Source organism: Homalodisca vitripennis, chromosome 1 (genome assembly GCF_021130785.1).
Source record: "Homalodisca vitripennis isolate AUS2020 chromosome 1, UT_GWSS_2.1, whole genome shotgun sequence".
NCBI classification, from domain to species: Eukaryota; Metazoa; Arthropoda; class Insecta; order Hemiptera; family Cicadellidae; genus Homalodisca; species Homalodisca vitripennis.
Window position 1 is genome coordinate 159,929,766 of NC_060207.1, and position 15,882 is coordinate 159,945,647.

Below are 15,882 nucleotides of genomic sequence, written 5' to 3' on the forward strand. Positions count from 1 at the left end.
GGAAATATTTTTGAACAACCTAACATTTAAACGTATTAAAATATTATTTACAACTAAAAGAAGGGTGTGTGGCTGTAGCGAAGAACGCTATTTTTCTTTAAAATGCAAGTATGTAGGATAGGAGTACGCAAAACCACATCTCGCGTAACAGGCTTCGCTGAAGTTGCATGAACAATTTACGTAAATAGCTCATTTTGCTGGCGAGATGTCCAGTGGACAGCCAGACAATCAGACAGAACCGAAATGTTTACAGCCCCAAGGTACATATAAGAGAAAATCTGCCAGCTTACTGACTGATTAGTCTTCAATGAAGCTCAGTTGTATCCAATGATTAGAAATGCACCTTTAGTGAACTAATTTTTGTCTATGTAGAAACGATGTTACTTGCAGAATTTCCAAGTCCATAGCGTCATTCGTTCCTGAGGTGTCCAGCGGGAAACAGACACATAGATAGATAGACGTCTGTTAGCTAAACGAAATATACAAAATTTCAAGATATAGCTCAAATTCATTCTCGAGATATCACCCTGAGTTATAGGATTTGCTAACGTTCAGAAAAATCCCATGGAGGAACATACCCAATCATCAAAATCGATTTTGTCTATAAACAAATAAACTGATACTACGAAGTATCGAAGAATCCTAATTCAAATTTATTTACTTTTTAATTTTGAAAATAACACATTGTCTTTTAACATTAGGTTTTAAAAGTTAAAATTCTGATATAATAGTTACATACATTCATAATTACAAGCATCACACACACGTACAATCATTCAATTTTGTACACCAGATCCTAAATTTGGCTGATTTTGTACCAATACTGTTTAGTTATTCCAGCAACTCGCCATGAACTCACCAACCGAGTAAAACGTTTTCGCCACCAGATGGTCCTTTAAATCAATCTCGAATGTGATTGAATTTTCTGTTTGTTTGATGCATGCGGGGAGATTATTAATCAGATTATTAAACACCAACTTGAGACGACAAAAATGCTGCCGTCCAATGCTGTTGTACTCGCAAGTTGTCTCTCCTCTCGTTCCATACTAGTGGATGTCTCGGCCTTGTACGAATGTACACTTGGCCCAACAGTACATAACCATCTCAAGCACATAAAGGGAGGGTAAAGTAAGCATTTCTAGACTTCTAAACGCATCTATGCACAACTGTCTAAAATTTAGTTTGAGCATGATTATAATTGTCTTTTTTGTAGTCTAAAAACCTTTTTCAGTCTGTATTTGGCGTAACATCCTTATAAACTTCCTCAATACGACATGTGTAAGTAAACCAGTCCAAAACAGGCCATTTTTAAGATGTCAAGGGAGCAATACGTTGCCAAATTACGCAACGCATAAAATGCCTGAGACAACTCTAGCACAGACGGTGTTAATATAATGATCAGCCTAGGCACATATAAGAGAAAATCTGCCAGCTTACTGACTGATTAGTCTTCAATGAAGCTCCCAAATACTTGGATGATTCTGTTTCCTCTAGGAGTACATTATCCATAAACACAATTATTGGTCTCAACTCTTTTTCATGTTGTCTAAAACTAAATTTAATGAAAGAGAACTTTGAATTATTTGAGTTTAAGTTTAATCTACCAATCCAACAAGTATTACATGTTTAAATGTCTCACGTCCGTAATCATTATTTTTACAAATTTGTATTCTATGATTTTCTCGCTTCTTGGTTAACCATAAGACAAATGTTAAAATATTCGCTAACTATAAATAACATAATATGAATAAACCTTTAACACTTTTAAACTTTTATTTTTCTTACGATGTACATTTCGAAATCAGTGATTTCATCTTCAGGTACAAAGAAGATGAAATCACTGATTTCGAAATGTACATCGTAAGAAAAATAAAAGTTTAAAAGTGTTAAAGGTTTATTCATATTATGTTATTTATATTTATAAAACACTTTTCGAGGCTACATCTCTAACATATTCGCTAACGTTCAACCAAATCCAATGGAGTGACATGCACCGACATCGAACTTAACGTTTCATATGTAGAAATGAAACGTCATGCAAAATTTCAAGTCTGTATAGGTCATTAAGTTCTCGAGTTATCTTATAGACAGACACACAGAAATGATTTTTTCCAGCCCCTCAGCTTAGTAAATGATAAGTCAACATAGCTTTTCTAAAGAAAAAATATAATTAATTAATGGGATTTCATATATTGTTATCTGGCTGGCAAGATACAAAAATTGTTAACTAATTAGCTTGTAACGCAGGTAGGAAAAGCAATAGCTGGGTGGGACCACAAGCAAAGTCGAGGTCGGATATGAGTGGAACAGTGTTAAAAGATTAAGTGAGGTGAGGTCGGCTAATTAAGACCTCAGTAACGAGGTCGGGACTGTTGTACAGTAGCTCGCTCGCCATCTCGGCCATAGCTTTACAAGATCTGGCTGTCATTAGCGATGAGAAAATACCGCATCTCTTGCATCCAACCGCGACGCGACTTACATTTGCACTCGAGTTAATGAATTTACCTTCAATTCAGTGTTGTCAACGGAATGCGCATCAAAGAATTTAGGATTTCTGGAGGAAAATACTAATTCAATTAGTGCTTTAATCTTGATCAAAATGCATAACCAAGAATTATAGTAAACTTTTGCTGTTATTTTTTTCGCCATATTTAGTAGAAACTTTTACATCGATCTTGCTAAAATTAGTATTGTTTGAGTAGTGCTTATTGGAGATATTTGTAATGAGGAAATGTACATAGTGATTGTAATATGACTAAAACGAGGTGGATGATGCGATATTTGTAAATCTGTCCCCAGGTCCACCTTTGGTTGGCAAATAGAATTTTTCATTGAAAGAACTACTTTTAAAATTTACTAATTTAGTTCAAGGTGAACCAAGTTCTACTTGGAAGTTTGAGACTTCTGAATAAAAACACGAAACTTTTTAGGGTGAATCAAGCACTTTTAGATTTGGTTGTATTAAAACGACTTTTTACTCCATAAGAACAGTACCAAACTTCAAACACATGAGGTACTTGTGTTTGATCGTAGAATTATCGCAGATATTACTTTAAAGTATGATAAATGCTCATCCAAAATCCATACTGAATGGCGACGTTTAGATTTAAAACATTAAAATAGATTTTTAGTAAGCACTAAAACACTGATTTTAATGGAAGAACCATTGTAAAAATACCACAATAGAAAGAAATTACGAGTGAATTCCAATTCCACTCGGGCAATTGAAAGTTAATTTACATTATTTTGTGATCATATTTACTGTTTTGTATTTTTATAGCACTATTTAATATTTGATAAAATTTGTTATACTCTGCTGACTGTTAAACCGAAATGCAGAATTTGTTCATTATTTCTTAATATGAAGATTTAAAAAATAAATACTTAAATGTTTAATATTATTTATTAAACTAATTCTATAATTGTATATCTATACTTTTAAATTGTTTATGTATATGTAATATACATGCATGTACATATGAAACTAGAATTATATTTTTGTATTACAATTATAAGAATAAACATAAATTTTATATATTATACATACAATATAATTTTTAGCATACAATTTTTTATACTGTAAAAAATAGTTAAAATGCAAAAATAAAATGAAAGTTTCATATCCCAGGGAAAACATGCAACCGAAAATAGAGCTGCATGAACGTTAAACAAGATTTCATCTGTTGAGATTAACTTTAGGGGATAAGTTCAATTTACACAGAAATCTTGACACGAGTTAATTGGCTGTTCAATACTTTCTGAGCGTGTCAAGAGTATTTACTGGATACCTCTAGTCAGATATTTGTGGGATCTATTTTTGGCTCTAAACTATATTTTGTTTCAACAGGTAAATTATTACTGTTTCTGGTAGCTGCGGGCTAGAGGTTCTGTTATCGGTTTCAAACATGTTTAATGACATTTTTGCAGGACAAGAACATTTTTGCAGGACAAGAACATTTTTCTTGATGACCGAACTTAAGCTGAACTAAGATGATAAACGGTCTTAGACTAGACTTCAGATTACCTGACACCAAAGAATTGTATTTGCTCTCTGCAGATGTAACTCTGGACTAACAGTCTAATAACAAAATATTGAAACTAATTTCGAAGTCGTTAGTGATACAAAAGTACCGTGACGTATACATTTCCGGTCGCTGTACCCCAAGGTGTCATAAAAAGATAATCTATTCGTTTTTAATCTTTAATTAAATAAAGTGCATTAAGAACTGGTGTTAATAGTTGTATTAAATTTATTTGGACAACTAACTGTTAACCTAAGAGTTATTGATCTGTGCAAGAACGTAGCCAGCGAGGGGTCCAGATCCCCATTAATTTTCATTCTTTTACTATTACTCTTTTAGTAAACAATTATTGTTATTTAAATAATTCAGTATTACTAACATGTACTACTGAAAGATCGGTCTCAACAAAGAAACGCACCAAAACCTTTTACGGACCCAAATAGGGCCTTACTCTTACTCTTGTCCACTACGGGAAAATATCATTTTCTGGACCCCCAAATGTTTTTTCCTGGCTAGGTTCTAGGATCTGCGTATAAATACATAAATAAAATTAATACATTACGTTCTAATATCCTTATACTATAGTGTCTTATGATACTTTGAACTTAAACAACCTAACCAGCTTTTAAGGATGAAGGTTGTAACTTGGCAACGCCAAAAGGGGAGGAGGTGACCACAGCTAAGCAGGTTGAGGTGTTCCCTAATGTATAGTATACTAAATTATAATTATAACATTTTAATTGAAATATTTTCATAGGGCTTTATTGCTCATACTATGTTATTTGATATATTTATGTTTCATGCTGTAACATTTACTTTCAAACAGGGTTACTTTCCTTTGTTTGAAGGTTATTTTTGACGATGGAAGGATTGTGAAGAAAACACGAATCATCCAGACATTTGCCTTCGTTTAGTGAAACAAGAAATCAGTAACAATACGTTTCGAGATCTGCAATCTGATCTCTTCTTCAGGTTTTTTTGTCTGCCGTGACGATTGCCATTGGCTAGTGCCCTCTGGTCAGTCGTAGGTGGTTAGTATACGAATGCAGACGTATTGTGACCTGTATTCTATAGTTCAGTTTTAATGATTAGTGTTGTGTATAGTTTTTTTTTATTAAGTGCATGTTTATAGAGTTAGTGAAGTTGACAAACACCATGGTGGTTGTGATTCCTGATTTAGGCGTACCACAACGCTTTGATATGATTTGTTTATTTTAACCTAGTTTGTAATTATACAGGGTGGCCCATAAGTCAGTTGTCAGAAATGAAAGTACAAAGTTACCAGAAACGTACAAATACTTTATTTATACAAAGTACAGTATTATTAATGTAATTATTATTATTTATTTTTAATTATTATTTTAAAGAGTATTTAACCTACAATAGGTGCTCTAAGTGGCTTCCACGTTGTTCTATACAAACATCGTCTTAAAAAATTGCAAGTGACAAATTGTCAGCAAGTGACAACTGACTTATGGGCCACCCTGTATATTAGGTTAGTTCTTTACATGAAGAAGAGATCAGATTGCAGATCTCGAAACGTAGTGTTACTGATTTCTTGTATCACTGAACGATGGCAAATGTCTGGAAAAATCCTGTTTCCTTCAGGGTTACTTTATTTTATTTTGGATTTTTATTTAAGTTTAAATACTAACTTTGTTATTTTTATATAATAGTTTATACTTTGTCATAAACACACTTTAACTGTAACAATTAAGGAATATATGGACATTTAAAGCTTTAATTACACCATTTTCTTATAATATAGAAGAATATTATCCTCCGTCAAGAGTTGGACCATTAAATTCATACGTCCTTCCCAGTCACACTGTCCTTGTAGTTCTTGAACTAATGTAATGTGAGGTGTTTGTGCTGAAACAGAATGGCCAAGTGAGGCATAAATCGAAGCAAGGTTGAAAACATTTAAGGCAACACAGCTCACATTCAACAATAACAGCTCTAACTCAGCGCGGTGGGTGGTGGGGGGAGGGAGCTAAACAGCCCTAACTCTACCTCAAAAATAAAGACATATTTCATTCCATTCACAGAAAGTAAGTAAAGCTCACGTTTAAGGTAAGTTCATATGTCACATTCTATGATAAAATTTCAGCAAATACACGCAGTCTTGGTTCCATTGTCTTCAAATTTCTCACTCAAATCTTTGCTACTTCTAGAAACTCTTCACCGCAGACCTCTGGCACAATAATGTTTAAGTATTTGAAGATCAAGCCTGGAAGCTTGAATAGCAATGAAGCTGAGTGGTTTCGTCTTATTTCCTTTCTTACTTCGGTTGAGTTAAGATGTGAAGTTGGCTGATGGTTGACTTGCTCAAGGTAGAGATTTGTACTGCTCTTCACCTCTCACCATTTGTTCGTTTGGAAATTAAGTAAATTCCCTCTTGTGAAATCTGCAAGTGAAAGTAACAAGATAAGTACTTGCAATGGCTTAAAGTATGCAAACAGTAAATTTGAAATAAAGAGTATGGGAATTAACTCAGATTTACAAATACACAGGAGTATCTACCAAAGGCCCTGAATAAACGTTATGAAAGAGTTACACACAAACGGACAGACGGAAGGATTGACTGAAATTTGCTCTTCTTTTCCCGAAATCAAAAAGGTTCTTCCACGGAGCAAGAAGAACGTATGCACCAAGCTCAAGTCTCTAGGGTCTTTCTATCAAGAATTGCCGCACGGGAAGGGGAAGACAGACGGACAGGCATACGGACAGATAACGATTGAGGTTGAGTGGTAGAGAGGGCTAAATAGCCCTAACTCCGCCTCTTGAATAAAGGTATATTTCATTTCATTTCATTTCATTTCATAACGATAATGGAATTGTCTTCTCTTATACACGTATATTGCTACTAAAAACTCATATACCCTGGTTTCCTGTACTACAGTCAAAAGGCATTTTAAAATTGAATGCATATTTATTGTTGTAAAATATGAATCTGGTTCATTCGCCTCATATAACATTGAACATATTAGGTCTTTAACTGGCACAGTTTTATTGTTGGTTTTGATTATAGATTATAAGGATAACAAAAGAAAACACACAATTTTATCCATATCTGATGGAGGAGTTCTGTTTTATTCCGAGTTTGGCAAACTACTTGAACAAGATCTTCAACTGCCTGCCCCTTTATCTTTCCTTAACACTGTGCATTGTCGATCGGTTTGTTGCCGATAAAAGTTCGATTTATAAGTGTCTCACAAAACGACACAGAATGAAAACTTTGCTATGATTTAGAGGAAAAAAACAATAACATTGGCTATACGCTATTCTGCTTTCTTCAATTGTGCAAACAAACTTACTTAGTTTTTTGCGTCTTTCCAAAATGTTTGGTTCATTTTTTGTTCAAGATATGTAAATCAGTACCTTTCATTGTTATATTATGAATTTAATTATACTTCCTCCACCACAGCTTAGGAATAATCTACAAGTACATGCACCTATTGTTGTATGCCTTAAGAATGGTAAAACAAGCGTTAAAATCGTAATAGGACATGTTCATTTATATTTCAACACAGGTACTTGGTACGGTACATAAGAAAACATTGTACATTTGCTTTACTTACTGTATATTTAATGCATCAACAAATATAACAATACAGTACATGATTTCTATCTGTATAAGAAATTTTAAGAAATAAAAATGTAGAATGAATATTGAAATTGCTGCTAAAAAGAGCTCAATTACTTGTTTCCATCAAATTTTCAATATAAAAAATTAGCTATTTTCTAAAGAAGGAGTGGATTTTTATATTTTATTTTATTTCGGTGTATAAAAGGTTTTAATAAAAGAATATTATTGGTTTTGGGGTATTCCTATCCAACATTTTAAACATTTATAAATACTAACTGTTTCGTATACTTACATAATCTAACCTACCCTCATATCAAAATCTAAAAAATATATTTACCTATGTAAATATATGAAAGTATTCGTTGTAGAAAAAACAGAAACATGGCATTGTATTAAAATAAATTAGAATTTAATTTCTATGAGTAAAAATAGATTTAGAAATCAAAACAAAAAGAACAAATTAAGAGTCAGCCTGAATAAAAACTTTGGTTTAATAGAAATAGAAGAAATATGTAAAAGAAAGGTTTTTCTATCTACACAACACGCAATTTTTGTCCTAAAAATAACTTATCACATCACTAAAGAAACTAAATGACTATTTCACAACACTCGCAACGGAATAATAATAAAATATTATGTTATCACTAATACAGTATACAACACAAACAGAGAGCAGAACAAGGGAAGGTGCAAAATACGACTGGTCAGACCAGCGAACAACGAAATAACTTATTTCAAAATTATGTTTTATTCCCTAGGTCCGACTGACAAATATATGGACGTTATGGCAATTAAGTAAAGAAAAAGCCAAGCCTCGTCCCAACAGATCAACAGCTGATACTAATCCGTAAACCAACCTCAATTTGATATTTATAATTTTTTTTTTTTTTTTTTTTTTTTACTTTAATTTATTTACAATCTGTTTATATACAACAAACAATAAGTAAATTTGATGATAAATCTTAAGGACATGGTTAATCAAAGTTCATTAACCTTAATTAACATAAACATTTAAGAGATTGTTCATCTTTAAAATCGATCAGCTAAGTTTAAGAAATCATGTCTTTTTAGCCGAAATTGATGGTCACTGTTGTCCAGCAGATTAATAGCCAAGTAGTTAGGATGAGAGTTTAATTTGTTTTGATACTTGATGCAGAACTTTGGAATTTCTTCAGTAACAAAAGGGATATTCGTGTCTCTGTGAATGACTTCATTACGAACATACCATGGGGCCTGTAATATCTTTCGGAGAACTTTAGATTGGAAACGCTGTATAATTTCAATATTTGATGTAGAAGCAACTCCCCACAGTTGAATTCCGTACGTCCAGATGGGCTTTAGAACAGTCTTGTACAACAACAGTTTGCTTTCTATTGATAAATGGGATTTGTTCCCAAAAAGCCAATTTAGTTTTGAAAATTTTGAATTTAATTGGAGCCTTTTGTTCCATATGTGTGGTTTCCAAGTCAGCTTCCTATCGAGATGTACACCCAGATACTTAGCTTCATTTCTTTGAGGAATTTGAATGTTGTTTAAAAACACTGGTGGACAGGTGTCATGTTTCAACGTAAATGTGACGTGAACAGATTTAGTTTCATTCACTTTAATTCTCCAAGTTTTAAGCCAAACTGTGATAGAATTTAAGTTAGTTTGTAGAATTTGTGATGCTACAACATGGTTGGAGTGGGATGCCAGTACGGCAGTGTCATCGGCGAATGTTGCTGTCAAAGAATTTTGATTAGTTGGAATGTCTGCAGTGAAAATTAAGTACAGCACTGGTCCTAGTACACTTCCCTGAGGTACACCAGAGTTTATTTCATTCAGATCTGAAAGACAATCATCAAACTTGATTTGAAAATACCTTCGTTCTAAATAAGATTTTATAATGTTGTAAACAGTGTGAGGTAGATGACTTTTTATTTTAAATAGAAGCCCTTCATGCCACACTTTGTCAAAGGCTTGACTCACATCGAGAAATGCTGCAGAACAAAATTTTCTTGATTCCAAATCTTGCCTTATTATATATTAGCTACTCTATGGACTTGTTCGATAGTGGAGTGGTGCACTCTGAAACCAAACTGATGATTGGGAATTAAATTGCATTCAGTTATAAAAACCTGAAGTCGTTTTAAAAATAACTTTTCGAATAATTTAGAAGGTATAGGTAGTAGACTGATTGGCCTGTAGGACATTACTTCGTTTTGAGGTTTTCCTGGCTTAGGAACAACAATAACTTGAGCCACCTTCCATTGTGATGGGAAGTATTCAAGCCTCAAAATAGCATTAAATACGAAGGTAAGAAAGAGTATGGCTTTCCTAGGAAGCTCTTGTAGTATCTTACCTGTTATTAACTCATAACCAGGGGCCTTTTTGGGATTAAGATTTTTAATCTCATCATATATTTCAGATGGTTTAAAGGAGCCAATAGGTAGTGAGAGTTGGTTAGGTGAATCAAGAAACTCCTTTACAACATGTCTATTATCAAAGTTGTTATCTACTGTTTGAAAACATTACTAAAATATGCAGCAAACAAATCAGTTTTCTCTCTGTTACTTTTCGCCCAAGAACCATCTGGTTTAGATATTGGAGGAATGGGCACTTGCGGTTTCTTTGTGCTTTTTGTTACTTTCCATAAAGAATAGTCTGTTGCTTCAGTTGGGGAGAGATTTGAAGTGAATTCTTGAAACCATATGTTTTTTAAGTTTTTAAGCAAAATCTTTAACTGTCTTGATGCTCTGTTAAACATTGTTTTATCTCTTACATTTCTAGAATTTTGCCATATTCTTCGTAAGCGACGTTTTTGAGCAATGTGCTGCTTAATATATATTGGGTAATTGATATTGCCACACGTTGTATTATTAAGTTCAGGCGTTGCACTCCAAGCAGATTTCTGAACAGTATAATTAAAAATTTCCACAGCGTTGTCTATTTCCTCTCTTGTTTTAAGTGATATATTAAGACTTAAACTGTCATTTAACGTTTCACGAAACTTCACCCAGTTTGTGCCTTTATTCGATAAGGACGCTGCCTTTTCTTTCAATACAAATGATGAACTTATTGATAGGATGACCGGAGAGTGATCGGACGACAAATCAAGAGATGAAACAGCCTCCATATAGTTAGGAGAAATACCTCCCGTAATAAAGAAATCAAGAAGATCTGGAATTTTGTTGGGATCTGAAGGCCAATAGGTTGGTTCCCCTGTAGATACGTAACTCAAGTGATTGTCATTCATGCAATTTAACAAATTTCTACCTCTAGGGTTAATCAACCTTGAACCCCACATGACATGTTTGGCATTAAAGTCACCACCTGCTACAAAACGAGGCCCTAAAGTTTCGAAAAATTCGTTGAATTGAAGTTTGGTAATATTGTGCCTCGGGGGGCAGTAAACACCAGAAAATGTAAGTGGTCCCATCCAGTCCTCAACCACTATGCTTGTAGCTTGAATATGATCTTCTTGAAATCTAGGTAATTCATAATGTTTTATTTGTTTTCTGATTAGCACAGCGCTACCTCCATGCGCCGTATTGTCAGGGTGGCTTTTTACAAATAAAAAGTAAAATTTGGGATTTTGAAAAAATTTAAGTTTGTAAAGTGGGTCTCAGAAATTAACATAATATCTATTTTGTGTATTGAAATAAAAAGTTGAATATCTTGGCCATGTCGGGCCAAGCCATTGGCATTCCAGAGTCCAATCCTATAAAATCTATTCATTTTAGTTTTGATATGACAGTTGTCAATAGGTTAATTAATGTACCTATTTGCTGGGCTTGTTGAGACATCATCATTTCGAACTTATTTAAAAATCCATCAATTATTTGATTCAGATTGTGATTTGCTTCTATATTTGATTGACCTGATGCCACTCTAGCATAAGATAAGGTTGGTGATACTGGTTGAGACTGATTACCTGTTGAATTTTGAGTACGAACAGATATAGGTCTATCTACTTCTCGATCTTGCACTGGAGGAGGAGTGTCTTTTTTTAACGCTGGTCTTAGAGGTGGAAAAGCCTTTTTCTTAATATCTTTGTAAATAGAGCAACCTTTATAGTTGGCTGGGTGCTCACCACCACATAATACACATTTGGGAGGAACATTTACAGATTTATTACAGCTGCTAGTATCATGATCTGAGCCGCATTTTACACAGCGGTTTTGGTACCAGCAGTAAGCCTTTGTGTGCCCATATCTTTGACACTTTTTGCACTGCACCACATCATTACGTTTGTAAGGGGGCTCAAGTACAATTTTGGCATTTAGTAGGAATTCAATTTTAAAAATGTCTTTGTTGTTTGATGCTGGCTCTAAGTCTACAAAAAAAATTGACAGTGGATCTTTAGATTTGCTACTTCTAAGGTTCGACACATTCCTAACTTTGTGGTTATAAGCTTCTATAGCTGTTTTAATTTCCTGGGGTTCCGTAGAGAAGTGCATATTCTTAAGCACTACTCTATAAGCTCTGTCACCCTTTATTTGGTATGTATGGAAGTTTACTTTCATGTTAGTTAAATGTTTGACTAATGCGCGGTAGGCTTCAATAGTATCAGTGTTAATTTTTACTTTATCTCTAGCTATGCATTTAAATGAATATGACTCTTTTTTAATTACTTGTTCAATGTTTACCATCATTTTACTTATGTTGACAATGTTGGGGACAAATATAGGTGGAGGCCTCACCTTCGTCCTACATTTGTCGTCATTCATCGTTTCTTCTTCAGAGCCTAGGTTGGCGTTACTCAGCATTTCAAATCTGTTGTGCAATTCAATAGGTCTAGCAGTTTTTGCAACGTACTCTGTAGGTCTACAAGGTTTCTTAACATCTGAAACGTTGGCTGTTGACAAATGTCTTTTGTTTCTAGTTGTTTCGATTTGCCACTCGTTTTGATTATTGACATCGTCATTAGAAATAGTTTTTCCTGAAATGATGTTCATTGTTTGCTTATTAGAACAATAATTGTGATCATTAGTTATGGTATCAAAATCCAAACAGTTTGAGTTGTTTGAAGGGGCAAATTTTAAGTTGTCCATTACCTTCTCACTTGAAAAACTACTAATAGTAAACAAACACTGAAAACAATTAAAGTTAACGGGTAAGGTTAGTTGTAGGAAAAGTACTGGAAAAAAAAGATTACGAAAAAAATCTAAACATTTTTATGTAAATTATGAACAAAAATGTTTTAAGAACTGTTTTATATAGTTTTAACCACTAATTGGCTAAAAAAACTACATTTTAAATTAAAATAAAGGACACAACACTGAAACAGCACAGCTGGGGTTCATATTTATAAATGATATTCTTCTGCTAAACGGAGAATTTAACACAACGACTGCTAACTAAAAAAACAAATTATTCCAAGATTCTTAATTGGCAGGTTCCGTTTTGTTAATTAAGAAATGACAAGTGAATCAGCCAGAAAATCTAATTATGTACTTAGTTATATAAAACAATATGTATTCAAAATTTGACAACGCCACTCATATTTATAAAATGCTTGTACCTTAGAAATGTGTATATAATATTTACATTGGACATTACAAACTTAACAGATGTAGTTGATTTTAGTGCATAACGTTCAAGACATTGTTATAGGTCAAACAAAAACGTTTCATTAGTTGCAACAATACTCGATTTTCTGTGACAAACAAAAGTTAGGTTATATTGAATAATCTATTGTACAAAATGTAAACATTCATAACACGACATTGTTGTCAATATGTATGAGATGGTTGTATAGTGCAATATAGTTCCAGACTCTGTTATTCCCCATTTTATTCGACATTATTCTAGTTTTCTGTGACAATAATTTTCGTAGTAAGACAATTTTCATTCCTAAGATTCGACTTTGTCCAGCAGCAATAATCGTACTGAATGTTTTACGTACAAGCAGATGGATAACTTGTAATCATACCCGTAAGGTGTTGAACTTTCGTCTGGCTGCCTAGACACGGAGGAGTTAAAGAGAACAAAGAGGATGACCAACTACCCAATTATTAATAATATATGTCAAAACGAAGAAAATTTAATTTTTTGTACAGGTTATATTTTTATGTAACTCCTTTTATTGCAGTTCTACAGATTCGTTTGTAGTTAACTTTCGAACTCGGGTATGTAAACGTTTTGATCCGAGAGTATTCCCTTCACACCTCTAATGGAACCTGAACCAGAATTTTCTTTATAAATAAATTTAGGGTACTAGGAGATACCCAAAGAAGAAACTTTTGGAACAACCACTGAGGGTTGAGACAAGCCCTGACCGTTATTACTTGGTAACTATGACCAGGAGGACCAGTAGTGAGTTAGGAAGCTTATCAAACTCTGTAGTAACGTCATGCAAGCTCAGCAACAATAGCTTGTAAAAGTTTGATTTGAGATAAGACAATACCTGATAAGACTATACTGTGTAGATAGACATACACAACGTACCTCTTAATAGAATGTGGCTGAGTAGAAGAGAAGTGCTACCCGATTGAAGTGGTTGGTTTCCTCGAGACGGAAGTGTTGGGAGAACTGCTGTAACTGGGATTTTCTCCAGTATAAGCTCCTGCCTAGGGGAGCACAATAGATCTTTTATATAGGTCGCGTCGCCTTTCTCCTCCCTGACCCATACAATGAGTTAACATATTTTATAGATAACCATTTTGCTGTCGAACAAAAACATAATTCAGTGACTAAATTTGTAGACTAACTGAACTTACAAAAGATTTTTTTCATTACACGGCATTAAAACTGGCCGTATTTCATACGAGCATAGTGTCTATAAAATTATAGAATACAAAAAAATGTACAAATAAAAATATTTGTTTTGAACATGTTGCCTATTTGCTGTAGTTTTCAGAATATGCAGGTTAAAAATAAAAATTATTTTGTTAAACTTATTGTTTATCGTTATTCTCAAGTAAAACATACTGTATGCATCATGATTAGAAAGAGCTATTGTTTATAACTCGTCCACTTTTGCATTTAAGATCTCGATCGTATTATTAAAAGTTCGATCGGTCTTATACCAAAGTAACTTACTGTACAGTAAAGACAGTCCAAAAACATACATTACGTCTGGTTCAAGGTAGCATCATGACGTTCGGATTTCGCCGGATTTAAAAAATACGAATCCCAGAAAAGATAGAACACAGAAGTCTCACTGGAATGCTATTCACAGCACCATCCGAACGGTCCACATACGAACTACCACCACGGCTAGACATAGAGTATCACTAGCGAACTCTGTTGCCTGGTTCAAGTTAACTGTACTGTACTGTACGATTGAACGTCAGATCAACGGATTCACATTACAAAAATCCTTTAAGTTTCATCTAAAATCATTGTGACATTTGATTATTAACCTAATTTAAATTATAGATAAAACTTTATAATTTAAATCTTTTAAATCAGGCTACTGCAGCTTTATACAGAATTAACTTAGTGCGTGACTAAGCGCAATAAGCCAGACCAGAGTTTTAAATCAGGGTGGCATTCACCACCCACAGGACAATGAGGGAGTAACGTCACATAGTCATTCCAGCCGGATTACATTTAAAATTCATGTACACAAAAAACAATTAAAATGTATTTTAACCTAAATATAATATAAATTAGACGCAATAGTATTATTGTTTTAGAGCATACACTATACCTATGTATGTTATAATTAGATTTTAAACAGATTATAAAAAGCAGTATTTTTGTGTACATCTTATATTGTACAATATGTGATATCAGTAAAACAGTCAATTGAATGATCTAAATTAATAACTGTATTAAACTTTTGTAACATGTGCTAGTATGGTCTAACTACCACCCAAGTGTATATACCGACTACAAGGTGTCTCGATAGGTTTTTAAAGGGTTAATGTCTCACAATTGTTTATGTAATAAAAAAATGGAATTAAACCATTTTGGACTATAAAAGTAAAGAGACTTTAGTCTCAACCTCTCAATAACAATATTTCCTTTGTATCTTGTATTATAAGTGAAAAAATAAATTTTGGATACTTAAATCATAGTATAAAAAATTTTAAGTGAAGACGAGTCAGAGCACCATATGATCGAAAATGCTACCTACAACTCTACCTACTGGAAAGTTTCAAATTGGTCCGAATGTCTCTTTTCTGCAGAACGAACCCCATGTTGAAAGCTTGGTTGCTACAAATTTCCAAAATTTTCTGATAAGCAAGGACTCAAAGAGACCAAAATATGTCAGCCGGGGAACTTCTCTGGAAGCAAAACAGAACAAACACTGCCGGGCAAATATTGAAAAATTAAATATTT